The sequence below is a fragment of the Meleagris gallopavo genome, chromosome 2, assembly GCF_905368555.1.
Source record: "Meleagris gallopavo chromosome 2, MGAL_WU_HG_1.1, whole genome shotgun sequence".
Classification (NCBI taxonomy): domain Eukaryota; kingdom Metazoa; phylum Chordata; class Aves; order Galliformes; family Phasianidae; genus Meleagris; species Meleagris gallopavo.
The window spans coordinates 95,865,223-95,881,414 of NC_139405.1; the positions used below are offsets into that span (position 1 = coordinate 95,865,223).

Here is a 16,192-nt window from a genome sequence, read left to right on the forward strand (position 1 = left end):
CAATAGTTTCAGTGTATTCCATCTCCGCAATAGAGGTAAAAGGTGGCTTTTTTTTCTTCTATTTTTTTTCTCTTTTTTTTAATTTATTTTCTGTCCTCACAGAAATCTGCAGACGACGTAGAGAGATAAGCTTTGAAAATCTGCAGTTTGGAGGCAGTGAGCTTTTTGTGCCTCCCAAGGTTTGTTGCTGAAATCTCTCAATATCTTTTTTTTCCCTGTGTGGCCCTGATTTCAGCTCTGCTCGGTTCTTATCTCGTGCCCGCACTGAATATGCTCGCCTGCGCTCCTACGAAGGAAGGCAGAGTGAAAGCTGCCAATAAGGCACAACGAGAACGGCGTTCAATTCTTCATATGTTCCTGACTCAAAAGTGTGCCGGGCAGGAGCTGAGGGAAAAATAGAAATCCTAAAGGAAGGATTCATTCCCTCGTGTGCTCTGCACGCCATAGCTGTGAAGAAGGCTTCCCATGACCTCTCTCGAGAAGCAGCTTAGCACCGAGCCCTCAATCCCCTCCATTTTGTGGCGGGGTGCGCTGTGAGGGCAGCTGTCCCCGGCCAGCGGCACCGCACCCGTAGGGATCCACCTGCCCGGCCCCGTGGGACACGGCTGGGACGGGGGAAGGGGGGGGGACGCGCTGGCTGCGGTGGCAGAACTCGTTGTAGGGCCTGCGGCAGAGCGCTTCCTCGTTCGCACTGAGATTAAAAGGAAAAAAAAAAAAAAAAGGAAAAAAAATCAAAAAACAGATAAAAAATAATTAAAAAAAGATAATTAAAAAAAGAGAAAAACATAGAGATAAACTTTTCCCCGCCGCTCCGCACTTCCTGCCCCGCGGCGGCCGGGCGATACCAAGTGGCGGCGGGCGGCCCGGGTAGGGCGCGGCGCCGCGCAGGGCTGCGGGGTACTGGCGCGCTCCGCCCCCCGGCGCCGCCGCTGCCCCGCGGGGAAGTTGCACTCCGTGCCTCGCTTTCCCGCTCGCTCCCTCGGCGGCGGCTCCTTCCTCCCCCTCCCTCCAATGCGCCTCCCGCTCATTTCCTCTTTTCGTCCCCGCTCGCCGCCGCTCCGCAGGCGTGCGGCTCGCCCGGGCTCCGCCGCGGAGTTGTAGCTGCCGGGAGGCCGCCGCGGGACCGCTCCGCAGCCGGGTGAGGGGCGCGGGCTGCGGACGGGTCGGGAGGCGGCGGGGGGCAGCGCCGGGGATGTGCGGCCGCCGCCGGCCGTGGCGCTGCGGGTGCGGTGCGCGGTGCCGAGCGCCGTGCGGCTGCTGGGAAGGACGGACGCGGGGATCCGCGCGTTCCGCGTGCGTTAGGGGGATCTTAGACCCGGCGAAGTTCGCGCCGCACGAGTCGGTCGGCTCCCTAAAATCTTACTTCCTACTGCCGCCTCCCGAACCGGCCCTGGCGGAACGCCGCTGCTCAACGACTCCGCTTCGGTTGCCTTCCCCCCCCCGGGGCCGGGGGCAGCGGCCGATGTCCGCGCGGTGCCCCGCGCCGGCTTTGCGGGCGCTCCGGGAGCGGCGGGGGCTCGCGGGCGGACTGCCGGGCGGGGAAGTTTCGGCTCAGTTTGGGAGAAGACGGCTGGGTAGTTTGCGTGCGTATGAGAAAACGGCGGTTTTATTTCCGCAGGAATACTGCTAGGCGAGCGCTGGAGCTGAAGGCTGTATGTAGTCCCATTCACAAAAATAAATGTGGCAGAGAGACGGAGTTTTCTTTGCGGGGAAAACAAACGGAGGAGGCGGTTATTCCGTCCTCGACGCGTTTTCTGAATGGGAGCCGTTTTGTTGTGGCTGTGGGTACAAACGCTCCCGGCGCCTGTCGGCACAGCCCGGCGGGCGTTCGGGCAGCAGCCGCCCTGGGTGGGTCCCGCGGCATCGCGCGATGCCTGGGATGCTGCGTGTGCCCGCACGGGGACCGCATCGCCGCCGGTGCTGAGCCCCGGGACCCTTCCCCGCACGCGAGCGGATCGCACGGTAGCTGCGTGCCTCGGCTGTCATCTGGTGCGGTGAGGCTCGCGGAAAGGCAGTGTGCGCATCTTTGCCTTCGCGAGATGGGGAGATGCCGGCCGGCAGCGCTGCCTCTCGGCCACACCTGCCTTCTTCTGGGCTTTGCTTTTTGCCTTCAGTGTAATGGTTTTGTCTGGCTTAAAGTGTAGGAAACTGTGTAGGGGAGGAAAAAAAAAAGAACCGCTTGCTGCTCTAGAATGGATGTCGCAATGCTGGCAGCAGTGCTGGTCTGCTGTCAGCTACCCTGGCAAAAAAAGCGCTTTTTGTTGGCGTGGCTTCGTCTTCTTGGGGAGCAGTGCTGGGTGGGGAGAGCTGTGCCAGCTGCAGGGGCTCTCTGTGTTACAGCTGGGTGCAGGGCTGGCACTGGGCTCAAAAGACAGGCGCAGACTGCTGGTTCAGGCTGATGTAGCCTGAGCAACAGTCAGCTCGGGGACTGTGACTCTGCAGAAGAAAAAAAAGCACAAAAACAAAACCCAAAGAAATCCGGCATGATCCGTGATTCGGAATGGTTGCGATTAAAAAAGATTCGTGCAGCATCATTTATTGTATTTTTGAAGCCGTGCGATAGTTTTTGATGTATTGATTACCTTGATTTGACAGGGATGGGAATGCTGGTAAACCAAGTAGGCGATCTGAGTTAGAATTCTATAGTAGGGATTTTTCTTGCTTTCAGTGAACACGAGACTGTAAGGAATGAGACTGTGCTCTGTGTGTGTGTGTGTGTGTGTGTGTGTGAGATGCACTGATGCTCATGGGAAGGGTATCTCTCGCTTGCGGAGCTGCTGCTCCTTCCTTCAAACCTGACTCCTAGGTTGGCTTCAGTAACAAATGCCATACGTTTTCTGGAGAGTGGAACAAAAACTATTTTTCCTGAAATGTGCTCTCTCCCTTGTTCCTAGTGTGCTTCCCATAGTGGTTGTATGTGGGATCGGTTTCTTTGTTCACTGCATATTAGGAAACAGTTGCAGTGCCCAAGTTGAATACCTTCATGGGGCTTAACTCAGAGCAAAGCTGCTTTATGTTGGCAAGGGGTAGCCCATGCTGGCTGCATCACTGCATCATGTGGAATCCCACGCTATGAGTTTTGGGAGGCTTTGCTCTTGCAAAATGCTTGGGGTTTAGCTTTAATGAGCAGAAAATGTTTTAAATCAATGCCTGAAATTTCCATCGTTCCAATAATCCTCTGCCATCCCAGAGAGTATAAAGAGTGCAAACAATTATCTTCACTTTATCAACCTTCTGGTGAGTAAAAGCCGTCACGGGTTGGTTGTACTTTGCTAATCTGCTAATTAACCCATTGATTTCTGCTTTGCCTGACTTTCCCATATAAATATCTGCCTGTTGTCATGCTCCAGATGTAATGATGCTATGAGCCTTAAACGGTGGGACCGCATTCCTCATGAAGGAGCTCCAGGTTCTTTTAGCAGCAGGGAGAGTGTGAATTCTTCAGCTGAACCTTCTGGAAATGGTTCTTTTCTGGAAGTCCAGTGCGAATGGCTGGATATATAATAGTATGGACTGCACAATGAATGATGCATTCCCTTGCACTGTCCGTGCTGCAATTAGGAGGCAGGAGCCAGGAGGCTGCATCCAACTTGTAATGTGAGAGATATTGCATGTCTCCTGGGCTGCATAGCACAAAATGTGCCACTGGCAGTAAGAGATGCTGCTTATAATTAGTGGGTTTATAGGGTCTTGCAGATAACCAGTGTAGAAGTAATGGCAAATGGTTCTTTGTGCTGTTCCAATGTTGCTTGTTCTGTAGGTGTGTTGCTTGTTCTGTAGGTGTGTTTCTCTTCAAAATCAAAGAAAGAAGCAAGGAGTTTAAAGAATTTGTGTTAGCTGAGCTCTGTAGAAACTGACATTGGCAACATTTGGTGCAAAAGATGCCCTCTACAACCCAATCAGCTTTTCTCTTCACTTGCACGCTCAAACATTTTTCCTGATGACTGAACAACCTGTATAGAGCAACACAGTCTACTTGATATCTGTCTGGCAAAGAAGCAGGACGAAAACCTAGGCATAGCTATAGTTACGTACAGCTAACGCACTGTCCTTTGACACTTGCCAGTTTTGTTGATGACTTCTACAGACACGATTTTAGGAGGCCATCTTTTCTTTTTCTGCCTAGACTTTCGTAAGGAAATGAATGCTTTATGCAATTGAAAGAAAAAAAGGATGTCTGCTAGGATTTCAGTGGCTGTGATCTTAACCTCATCAGAAAGGTGTCTGGCTGATGGTAAACCTTCAAAACTCCAGCTGGATTGGAAAGCACTGGGTTTGGCTGGCAGGGACAGCTGGAGACCTCAAGGGTGGGAGGCTGAGTCCCAAAAGGCTGCTTTGGCCTCAGAGATGCTCACTAGAAGCAAGGCATACTGAAATCCTGGTGCTTGTGCCAGGAGGGTTGGCTAAGCCGAAGCAGCTGGTTTTGCAATTAGATTGAATTTCTGTTTCAGACAATGTGTTTATCGTAAGGAATTAACTGGCGTGCTAGTCAGAGTGGCAGAGATATTTGTTTCCAGTTCTCCAACCATGCAGCATGCCAGCATTGTGAACATCCTTCCCACAAGTGGAAGTGCAGGAAGCATCTCACAGAGAGCAGAGTGGGGTAAAAGGGGTGTGTGCACGCACACATGTGTGCTGGTGTGCAAATACCAAACTTGTGTTTTGAAGGAATTATGAGCCTTGCTCCAGGTTGTGATCATAGAATCATAGAGTCATTAAAGTGAAAAAGACCACTAAGATCATGTTGTCCAACCACCAACCCGTCCCCACTCTGCCCACTGACCACATCCCTCAGTGCCATATCTCCTTGTTTCTTGAACACCTCCAGTGACAGTGACCCCATAATCTCCCTAGGCAGCCTGTGCCAGTGCCTCACCAGTTTTTCTGGGAAGAAATGTTTCCTAATATCCAACCTGAACCACCTTTGACACAACATGAGGCCATTCCCTCTCATCCTGTCACTGTTATCTGGATGAAGAGGCTGACCCCCACCTCACCACAATCTCCTTTCAGGGGGTAATGGATGGTGTAGCTTGGGCATGGGCTTGGGAAACAGATCTTTCTGGTGCTTGGGAATTGGCACGTGGCTCCTGCAACATCATTTTGCATAGGCGAGGGTGGCTGTGGTGGGAGGTAAAAAAAAAAAAAAAAAGCCTTCTGGGGGCCATGCCTTCTGTGTTTCTAATTCACCTCTCTGAGTGTGCCTGTGCAGAACGGATGCTTTTTGCTGTGCTGAGGTAGTAGGATTTTTTTCTAGGTTTCTCTAAAGGGCACTGTGAGCAGGATTCTCTCCTCTTGGCAGCTCTTCTGTTGTGTGAAGGGAGAGAGCTTGCTGCTACTGATCCTGCTGTGCTAGCTGCTGTCAGAGCAGTTAGCACTGGTGGGGCAGTATTTGCCTTTCCCCTTTATCCAGGCTTTTTTTAAACAAGTAAACGGTGTTCCTCAGAGGTTATCATTCTGCATTTCTTAGAACAAAGCTTCTCAAGGGGCAAGGGCAGCAGTCTGCAAGCTGGCAGCAGGGGTGAGCAGGGAGGATGCTGGGTGTGCATCTCCAGCAGCATGGAGCTCAGTTATTAAACTGCGTGATCGAAAGCAAACATGCAGAAAGCCAGAGTACTTCATGGTGCTTAGGAAAGGGCCTCGGAGCAACATCTGTTAAGTCTATTAGGAGACACTGGAAAAACCTTTATCCCCTCCACCAGAGCTGACGAGAACACAGCAACTTAAAACTTTGGCTTGGAAGCAGCTGCCTGGAAGGAGTTGTCTGGCTCATTGCATCGCGGCTGCTGCATCTCGAAACGCTCCCAAAGCGCAGCCCTGAGCAAGCTCTTGCTGTTGCCTCTTTTGCTCCTGCTGTTGCCTCCAGCTTGCAGTGTAAGTGTCTTCTGAAATGATTCGTCCGTTTTGTGTCACTGCTTGGTTTAATTTTCTCTTGCTACTATTTGTCCTTCTAATGTTCTTGTGAAGAGATGGCTACAGTTACTGTACAGTAGAGAGAAGAAAGTAGAATCAGCATAAAAGCTCTCAGTAACAGGCACTGCTTTTATTTCCACTGCACTGAGTTTTATTGTTCTTGAGCTAAAGTGTGTGATGTTTGTGGTTGGAAATGCAGATGCTTCAGACACCTTCTGTGACCAGTCTGAAAGCCATATCAACATAAATGAACAGGAGTTTCTGCATCAGTCCTCTCTCCTGTCTTTGTGCAATAACACCTTGGTGGCTGCATCCTGCAGTGGAGCAAGGCCTGGACGGGTGATAAGCCAAACCTAGCACTGCAGGGAGCCCAGTTCATCAAAGCCCAGAGCAAACACAAGGAGCCTTGTTCCTCTCAGCTTAGGCTTGATTTGGAGCAAACCCACTGAGATGGAAAGGCCTTGTCAGCTCCTTTCCCTTGGCTTTCTTAGGGACTGTGGCTGGACCCATACTTAGGCTGTGGGAAGCCATTCTGCCAGGCCGAGCTGGGGCTTGTTCTGATTGTCAGAGGATATATCAGAAGCTTATTACGGTTTTTTTTGTTTTTTTTTTTTTTTTAATGGAAATTGGGTTTCCTTCCAGCTGAGGGTAATTGGAGCTGTGGTAATGGTCTGAAAGCAAATGAGAGTGAGCTCTGAAGCCTCCTGCCACAGCTTTCTATTCTCCTCATGTCATGGTTCTTAAAATGGCGTTTGTTCCTAAACCTCACTAGTATGTGCCCTTACGAGAGCTGCCTTTCCCTCAGGTGACACACAGGGTGAGGGAGGACTGCTCTTCAGCTTGAACCTCCCCCCAGCCCTCCACTCCCAGTCTGCAGGGCTGTCTTTATGCTGCAGACCGGCATGCATAGCCAGGCCCCAGTCCTGGTGGCACTGAAGAACCTGTACTTCTGTCTGGCTGACATCTGCTGAGGTCCTATTGGGTCCTCAGAAGCCACCAACAGGGGACACCGTGCCAAAACAGTTCGCTGCAGGTAGGTTTTGTCACATTGAAGCCTCTTAGCATCGCTAAAGGTGCTTTCTGCAGTCTTGGCTCTCTTGACACTTGCCCATGTCTTTCATTGCCTCCAGCTGGGACTGTCAGCAAGCATTCGCAGGGCATGCTGCTGCCTGCCAGAAGGCTTGTCTTCTCTGTGAAGCATGCCATTACAAGCTGAAAGCACCAGCAACAAGTGCATTTATCAAGTGTGGATTTTTATGGAAGTAATTCAGAAAGACAGCTTTGATTTTGCCATTTCCAGAGCTCCAGCTTGCTACAGGACACAGTCAAGAGTCCAAACTAACTTGAATTACTAAATCTTGATAAGAGTTCTCTCAGGGGAGATCTTATCTCTCTCTACAACTGCCCCCTGAAAGGAGGCTCTGGCAAGGAGAGGGTGTGCCTCTTTTTCCAGGTATTAGTGATATAGCAAGAGGTAACAACCTCAAGCTATGCTAGTGGAGGTTCAGACTGGATATTAGGAAACATTTCTTCTCAGAAAGAGTGGTGAGGCACTGGCACAGGCTGTCCAGGGAGGTGGTGGAGTTACTGTCCCTGGAGGTGTTCAAGAACCGTGGAGATGTGGCACTGAGGGACGTGGTCAGTGGGCCGAGTGGGGATGGGCTGGAGGTTGGACTTGATGATCTTCAAGGTCTTTTCCAACCTCAATGATTCTATGATCTTCTGCCTTGACAGTTGGTTGTGTGCTTGTCTCCCTGTTTCTGGGTACTGGGTACAACCAAGGCCCATCTGTAGTGGGAGTTCGGGATTTGGCTGCTTCTTGTTGTCCAGCCTTGTTCTCAGATGCATGTCCCATGGCTGGCACTGGGGTCTTATGGGCCTCCTTCTTGACCCCATTGATGTTTTACAGTTCGTGGTGAGGCACATTTATTAAAAAAAAAAAGAAAAAAAAAAGTTATACATTATTTGCTCAATGGGGTTTCATTAAAGCTTTGCAAAACCAGTTCTATAGTTCTTTTGCAGGTTGAGCTGTATGCATATAGGCTTAGCAGACTATTAAAGTCTCCTCAGGGATTTAAACAAACGTGTGCTAGTGTAACAGCAACTGTATGGAAAGACAACACATCCTGGCCTTGACATATCACCAGAGGTAGGACTGTGTCTATCACTCTCCGTGTGAGCTTGCTCTTCATCTTCTGACCTGTGCCTGGAGAGACTGCGATAGGAGCAGGCATGTGGCTCACTGTCACCTGGGTGTGTGACAGTGTTTGTGCCATGCCTGTTAGTCTGTTTCATGTGCCAAGTTTCACATGGGTCATGGCTTCCACAAAGGCAGCCTTAGTACCACCCTGCTACAGAAAGAAGGGACTTCCAGTGGTGTCACCTGAATGTCCCCATGGCTCCAGAGAGTGACATCACCAGTGCCTTGTGCCACAAGGGCTGGAAGCAAGCAAGGAAGCTCATCAGCCTCAACTTTGGCTGATATTTTACAGTCTGTAAAGCAGTGATTGAACTGTACAGGCACTTTTGCTCTTAATGTTGCTTTCCCAGCTCTCTGGAGGGTTAGTAGGAAACTAGAGCCTTGTTTTTTTGCTTTGCTTTCAAGATGTTTTCCCCTTTTTAATTATAAGGCAACAAGTGTTATTTTTTTAATGAATAAATGATCTGTCCAGGAACATTAGTTTGTGATGAACTCATTTTAAATTCAGCAGCATATTCCGCAGTCGGAGAGTGCAGGGAATCCACGTTTTCATGTGGCATAAAATAGTCTTAATATACAGAGAGGGTTAAGTTTACTTGCAGCAGCTTCCTGGTGCTGTAACAGCACTGATCACTGTAGTTTTATTTTCTAGTACATTCATGCTTCATTCAGTCCTTGGAAACTGAATTCTTTCAACTACTGCTCTGTTGTGTCCTTCCACCTGATAACCTTAGCAGATGCAAATTTGCAATCTCCTTTTAATAAAAAGCAGTTGACACTATGCCCTCTGTATCTGCTAAATTAAGATTTGCTAGGCAGCTACCTCCCTTCCCACGACCTCCCCTTGTTGCTCCATTCCTCCCCAGTCTGTATCATGTAACTTGAATATAATGTTTAGTTTAGAGCATCCTGTGAAGCAAGGAAATGCAAATGAAAAGGAGGACTGAAAGGGGAAGAGAGAGATAAACTTCCTGGGCAGTGAATGTGCAGTGACATAATTTTGTTAATTGTACTGGGAAAAAGTTGAAAAGAGGAAATGGAGTAAATAACGGGCACTGTTCTGGCCTCAGTTGCCTGTATCCTTTTAAATGGCTGATCGTATGTGTCTGAGCCTGACCTGGCAGCGTGTGGCATCATTTACTAGTCTTTCTGGAAAAAAAGAAACCCCGCAGTTCAGTAAGGGAAAAATACTTAATTGGAAATAATTCACCTTGTTCTGACACTTTAAATTAGAATTAATAAAATCTAATGTGTTTAGTCAGTACTAAATTTCCATACCTTCCTTCCTTCCTTTTACACACGCACAGCTTCTATCGGAATTGAGTGCAGTATGTGAACTTAGATGTTTTACTTCAGGAATTAGGAATGTGGTAACTTACCCAGCTTGGCGTCCAGTATGAAGCCCTGGCCCCGAGAAAGCCTTCCTCACCATTGTTTGCTTGCCCTCAAATTTAGACAGCTTCCTTATGCCATTATGCTTTCCTTTTAGTTGTTTATGTAGAACTCAAGTTTGGGCTGTGTTTAATAAGCCAAATAGCTCTGCTTGTGTGAAACTGGGCTGCAGATATTGATTACTCGCTTAACTTGGGTGGAGATGTTTGTGTAGCATCCTCACCGCTCTGAAGTGGGTACAGTCATCCCCGGTGGCCCGTGTTTCTCAGCCAGCTTGTGAGAGTCCCTGGCAGGATGTACGTAAGCCAAATGTGACACATAATACAAAAAAAATGCTATCTTCAGCTTTTGGCTGAAGTGAGCAAAGCTCCTCTGAAGCTAGGAGAACTGTGGCTGTGAGATGGATCCAGTGCCGTGCAGCCTGTGGTATTTGTTGGCATGCAGGTTTTCCCTTTGCTTGGGTATTTTTCTGTTTCTGTTGGTTCCCCTGTTGTTTTCCTGAGCTTGGCATGGATAATTTTTTGTGTTGTGACACCATCAGCCAAAGATAAGATTTTTGTACCACACACTTCAGGCTGTTCCTCAGTTTAACCACTCCAGTGAGGCTGTCTTCAATAAATAAATCATTGGGGATGCTGAAAGTGCAGCTTTTTCGAGATGGCGCAACACTTACTCTGGACTTTATCTTCTACCAGTTTAGGTGCAAGCTCTTTGAATTGCCTGGGAAATGTATCTACTCTGATAATAGCACATGGGCATGGCAGGTATGCAACAGAGCGTGACGGGCTTATTTCCTAAAATTTCACCATGAAAATGGAGGGATTTGATCTAGAGTTTTGGGTTGTGTGGCTCCGTTTGCCCCAGTGCATGTGTCCAGGTTGATGTGTGCAAGTTGAGGTGTGTTTTTTGTTCATAGTGACTGCTGAAGCAGGTCCAGGAACTATGGACTCTGCTACTGGAGCTAGGATGAGAGGCCTGAAGTTATACCAGGGGAGGTTCAGGTTGGATGTTAGGAAACATTTCTTCTCAGAAGGAGTGGTCAAGCACTGGCACAGGCTGCCCAGGGAGGTGGTGGAGTCACCATCCCTGGAGGTGCTCAAGATCTGTGGAGATGTGGCACTGAGGGATGTGGTCAGTGGTCATGATGGATTGAACTAGATGATCATGAGTGGTCTTTTCCATCCTTAATGTTTCTATGACTCTGTCTATGATTCTGTGATGGAGTTGTAGCTGGGCCAGTGACCTGAGGGAGTGAAATTCAATCCCTGACTTAACCAGATGCTTTTGTGATACTCCCTAAGAACCTGTACATCTGCTTCCCATTCAGTGCTTGGATTATTGTGCACTTTCTGGAGGTGTTGTAGGCATATTGCTGAGGTGAAGTGGTTATAGGAGAGGAACCACGGGCAGCATTCAAAGCAGAGAAAGTAGGGACAGCATTGAATCTGCTGAAACACAAGACAAACGTCTAAGCACTACTAGCCCCCCAGGGGACATACAGCTTGAGGTGTACCTGCACTACAGTCAGAGCAGGATGTTGAAGAGAAGACTTGAATTAGCTTTTAAATTAGCATAGATCTGTAGCTGTAGCAGCCTAGAACATGGTGAGGGCTGCAAAAGCTGCCCAGGAACTAGAAGGAATTAACCTGCACCAGGCTAGCTGGGAGCCACAGGCGTGCCAAGTGATGCGAGTGATCCCCTGGATTTAGGCGAGCTGGAAATGAGCCTGGGGAGTGAAAATCCTCTGACAGACAGGGGAATGCCTGATGCCTCTTCCCTCATTGAAAGGCCTTGAGGAAGACAAAGCAACCTGGAGGATACATCCCTCTGAGAGTTTCTTTGTGCCATGAGTAAAAAAAAGAGGAAAAAAAGCCCACATTTTTGTGAAATAGCAGATTCCAGATGAAAAAGAAATTGTAGTGAGGAAGTGTTGCTAACAGAGCACAGGCAGCATCTAGCGTTGGGGTTTATTTCCAAAGCTGCACACAGGGCTTGCAGACAAGTTGCACCATTCACAAGCACGGCAATGTCACTAACAGTATTCATTTGACCTACTGCAGTTATGAAAACTGGACTTTGGAAGTGTGGGAGGGCCTTACTGGTAGTTGGCATTGAGATTGATCAAGAGAAATATCAGCCCGAGGGAAATAAGTGGAGGCTGGGTGAAAGGAGCGGCCCTTAGAGAATGAGAAGCACCAACAACACTTGAGGCTTTTCCATTGTGTACAAAGAAACTAGACTTAATGTCTATGACATGGCACAATGGAAAGGGGTTGAAATCACCTTGGAAAATGAGACAAAAAAAGCATTTGTCACCTTCATTTCTCTCATCCATCAGTGAAGCTCTTTACAAATTGTTCTTTGAACGCATCTCTTCCTTAAGCTTTCTGCTAACAGCTCTGAAAATAGTAATTGATGCACTCACCTCTTCCTGCCCAGCCTCCAAAAGTTAGTGACATCTCTTCCTTTAATTCTGCTTTGTAATTGAATTTCTGCCATAAGTTGCTTCTGCTAATTCAATTATACCTTACTTCTAATTGGCAGTGGATTTGAATACTTCTTGTGCTGGTACCATGGAGATTAACATGTGCTGGCCAGTTACTCTCTACTCCTCAGGCTGGAGCAAAAGTTTTGGATAATTATAAGAATTATCCAAAGGCAAAGTTTGTTTTGTTTTTTTTTCCTAAAAGTTTTGGAATGCAAAAATATAGCTGAGGACTGGGAAATGGCTTTTTGTTAAGCATATAACAAAGTACAGCCAAATCATGGTGTGCTGTTCTGTAAGGTCTCCTGAATGTGACACGTATGGGGAAGGCACGATAATTTGTGCCAGTGGTATACAGCAGAGATGAGAAGTGCTTCTGGTTTGCATTTCCTCTTTTGCTGGTGACCCAGTTTGGTTCTGACGTTGTCTTTCCATTGGGTTCCATTGGTCAGCAGCCTGAAGCGCTTAACATCCGTTCCTGTAAAAAACGAGGATAATGGGTTTTCTTCCAAGAAGATGTTGAGGCTAAAATTATCTGTTTAAATGCCTGCAGTGCTGCCAGTTCACAACTGTGAGTTCTTGCCTGGTGATCTTGGCAGGGGCGTTGGTCTCAATGATCTCTAGAGGTCCCTTCCAACCCCTACAATTCTGTGATTCTGTGATTCTGTGATCTTGGGAGTCATAGAAACTTTAGTAGAGTCCTGATCTTCCTTCCTGTGAGCAGAAGACTGATGGAGTTAACATCTGCACCAAAGAGGGAAGATGCTGGCATAAAATAGGACAAGAACCAATCAGGGAGCGCTCACATAAAGGGTGTGGGCTTCTCTCCCTTCTTTATTTTTCTTTCCAAATTCTCTTTCTTGGGAAAGGGTTTGTATAACACAGTCCCCAGCTGTTGGGAGGACACGTGCAGCAGGGTCAGGTCTTTGGTCAGAGCCGCTCAGTCGGAATTGCGGGCACCTCGTGACAGTTGTCTGCTTCTGATGGTTTGTGTATGAGCCTGATTTCAGCTGCCTGCTTGACTTCGGTGCGTTTCAGTTTCTCCTTGGTGATTATTTCTGAAAACATGTAGAAAATTACGGAGGTTTCCGTAACGATGTAAAAGGAAAAATATAGTGCTGAATGTTTTAAATGAGAGGAGATGGAATTAAGTACAGTCTGACTTTTATTACAGTATTTTCCTGGAAGTTAATAAATTATTTCCCACCTAAGCATCTTCCGGGTGCTTATGAGTAACAGGCAGCGTGGATTAGTCTGGAACAGATCGTGTCAGACATGCTAATTTCCTTTGATAGCAGGGCAACCAGTTGTTTCAAGAGAGCAGATAATACCATGTGCTTTGATCTTAGCTGGCTTTTTGCCACTGGTGTTCTCAGAAGGAAGCTGGAGAAGAAGAATTTTGGTGAAACTCTTTCCTTACGGATGGTGCAAAGATGTGCTAACTGTCCAGGCTTCTGTCCAGTAGATGGTCAAGTCGTGTGTGGTCAGTCTCCATGGGCTGTTGGTAGGGGGTTGCAGAGATGGGCCTAATGGCTTGGTCAGTCAGTTTATCAGCATTGTAACTGATGCTTTTGGTAAAATACTGGTTGAGATTCAACAGGTAGTGTGACAGTGGGGAAAATGACTAGTGCTTGGGAGGAGGGAGATTCCAAATCTTTGGACACAATCAGAATCTGGATTTGGAAGGTTTGTTGTCTGTACCAGAGGTGTTGACGTAGGCTTGTGGTTACCCCTGGTGAGTGAATTGGCAGTAGGGATACTTCAGGGTGTGGTGGAATGGTTTGAATGTAATCACAAATGGGAGGAATTCCCCCTTGTAGGGTGCTGGAGGCAACTGTCGGATGGCTTGTTGCTATCTGGTATCTCTAAGGCTGGGTTTTTTTGTTGGGAAGACCAACTATGTTACTTTGGGATGGAGCACTGAGGATTTCATTGCAGAGCTGTGGGATTGCAGCGTCTGGAGGCATTGGGTTGGAGGCATTGGGCTGGAGGCAAGGAGCAACAGGGCGAATTGTGGGCAGTTCTGTGGGAGGATGGGAACTGGAGCGAGTTAGTTTCCTAATTTCCTTATCATTTTTGATTTCCTAATCCACAGACTTTGAGAGATTACGAATCGCAGCAGCAGGTGAGCTCGCTCCTTGTGACTCTTTAAGTGCTGATGAACCTTGGCATTTGGATCTGGCAGATACTGAAAGGATGCATATTATTATACTCTGTTTTTTTGAGTGTCATGCTCAACTGATAGAGAACTGATTTCTGCCCTTTGAAAGCAATGCTTAATGGCTCCAAAAATCCTGAAACAGGCTTTGTCATATTCCAGTGCTGTTTCTCCTGTTTTTGGATGTTGGCGTAGCAGTATTCTGAAGCATAAACCAAGCAAATCTTTCTACCACAGCATTTTGATGCAATTTGAAGTTGATTCTTACTTATTTTGGAAGTGAGTTTTACAAAAAGGTGTAAGGCAGGAGGGATGGTTTCGGCAGATTTTTGAATGCCAGAAGAGATCACTGTCCAAATTCATGAGAAATCTGTGTGTTTTTCAACATGGGTTTTGATTTCTCTTTCAGGACAAATAATCAAAAGCAAATGCAGAGGATGAAGTAGTAGTTGTCGCTCAATTTAGAGCAAGAGCTGTAGCAGAGCTTTCATATGTTTAGGCAAATTCTGATTTCAACTAGGAAAATTTGTTTGTGGAGAGGAGGCCAAAAAGAAGGAAGGCTGTCCCTTAGAAGAAAGCTGTGATGTAAAGCATGTTTGTTTTGTTTTCTCCTTCAGGCAATTGAGCTCTGTGGATTTTTCCTGAAGAGGTTCCAAGATAGGTGGTGAGTACTTCTCAAATCCTTCTTCTTTTGGGCTGTACATTACATGGGAATGATAGGGCAGCTGGTGCAGGAACGTGCATTGTCTCAGCTTGTGGCAAGTGTTGAGAGCTGGCAGGCTGATCTTTGAACGTGAGGTTGCCATCAAAATGGGAGGCTTTACCTTTGCACCAGAGTGAGCTTGCTGAGACTCGATAAGTTAAATAAATTTTATATTTTCTTAAATGTTTGACTTAAATCATGGAAAGTCTGTAGCTGGATTTTGCACAGACTTTGCTGTGTAGCCCAGCAGGCAGTGTTTTCCGTGTCGAGGAATGGCCTTGTCCTTTTTCTCCCTTTTGTTCTGACCATCTGTGTTAATCTGAAGGAATGCAATTTCCAGTGGTTCAGATGACCTGCATAACTCGTGCTAATCTCTGCCGCGTGTGACCGGTTCTGCCCTGGCGGGTACCCAAAGCTTCCGTGTATTTCATTTGTCTGCACTTCATTAGTTTCTTATTTGTAAGTAAATGAAACATGAAATCAGAAAAGAGCCACAGGAACACAGCGTTGATCAGAAACACTGGCAGCTGGGGAACCAGCTCAGGCACTGGGCACTACTCTGCTCCTCCCTGCAGCCAGCCTCTGTCAGCACTGCGCCCGCCATGCTGCTCTGCAGCACCCTTTGCTGTTTGCATTTGCTGTTTCTAGAGAAATCCACACCCTGTTTCCTCTTTCAATTCTAGATTCTTTCCAATGAGATTAACGAAATTATATCATTGCACATTAATTGCTCAGGAAGTTTATTCTTTAGTTGCATTTCCCTAGTGCACAGGATACAAGCTATTAGAGATCTTGTGTGTATAGACTGACTAATGAACCACAGCTGAGTGTCCAAAGCCTTTAATGGACTTCTCCATCTTTTAAATAAATGTATTTTCAATAGATAAGGTGCCTTTCCCCATGGATGAAAATGCCAGGCTGACTTGCTGTGTCTGTACAGCATATGGTTGAGATGTGGCAGGGGAGTTGCTGGGGAATGATATGCTATACTGAGCTCATGTCCACCTTAAGTATGTGTTCGTTTTGGCCAGAAAACTATTACTTTTATTTATTACTCCTTTAAATTTATTTGTCTCCAATTACATCTTTCAACAAATCATCAACAAATTATCCCTTACTTAATAAATGATGTTATCTATGTTTTTGGTACTTTTGGTATTTTTTGTAAGGGGAGCTCAGTTAATCCCTGACATTCCTACTGAGGCATACACCCATATAACACGAGTCTTACAGGGCCAAGTTATGAATCCCATGTGCCTTTTGCAAATGTTCATGTGAGTAATAGCTTACAAACTTCTCCTCTCTCCCACCCCTGCAGCTGCCATGCATCTTCATTATAAA

At 47.2% G+C, this 16,192-nt stretch overlaps 1 protein-coding gene across 3 annotated transcripts in view; it reads left to right on the forward strand.

Moving 5' to 3' along the window:
* The first annotated feature begins 898 nt into the window (after positions 1–898).
* Positions 899–16,192, forward strand: part of HPCAL1 (hippocalcin like 1) — a 51,993-nt gene continuing 36,699 nt past the window's right edge. For 2 of the 3 annotated variants that reach the window (XM_085218010.1, XM_085218012.1), the window contains exons 1-2: positions 899–1,138; positions 14,766–14,812. The gene's annotated coding sequence lies outside the window, so the exon portion shown is untranslated. Of the gene's footprint in view, positions 1,139–14,085; positions 14,116–14,765; positions 14,813–16,192 lie in introns of all 3 variants that reach the window. The other variant, XM_085218011.1, reaches the window with a different exon arrangement.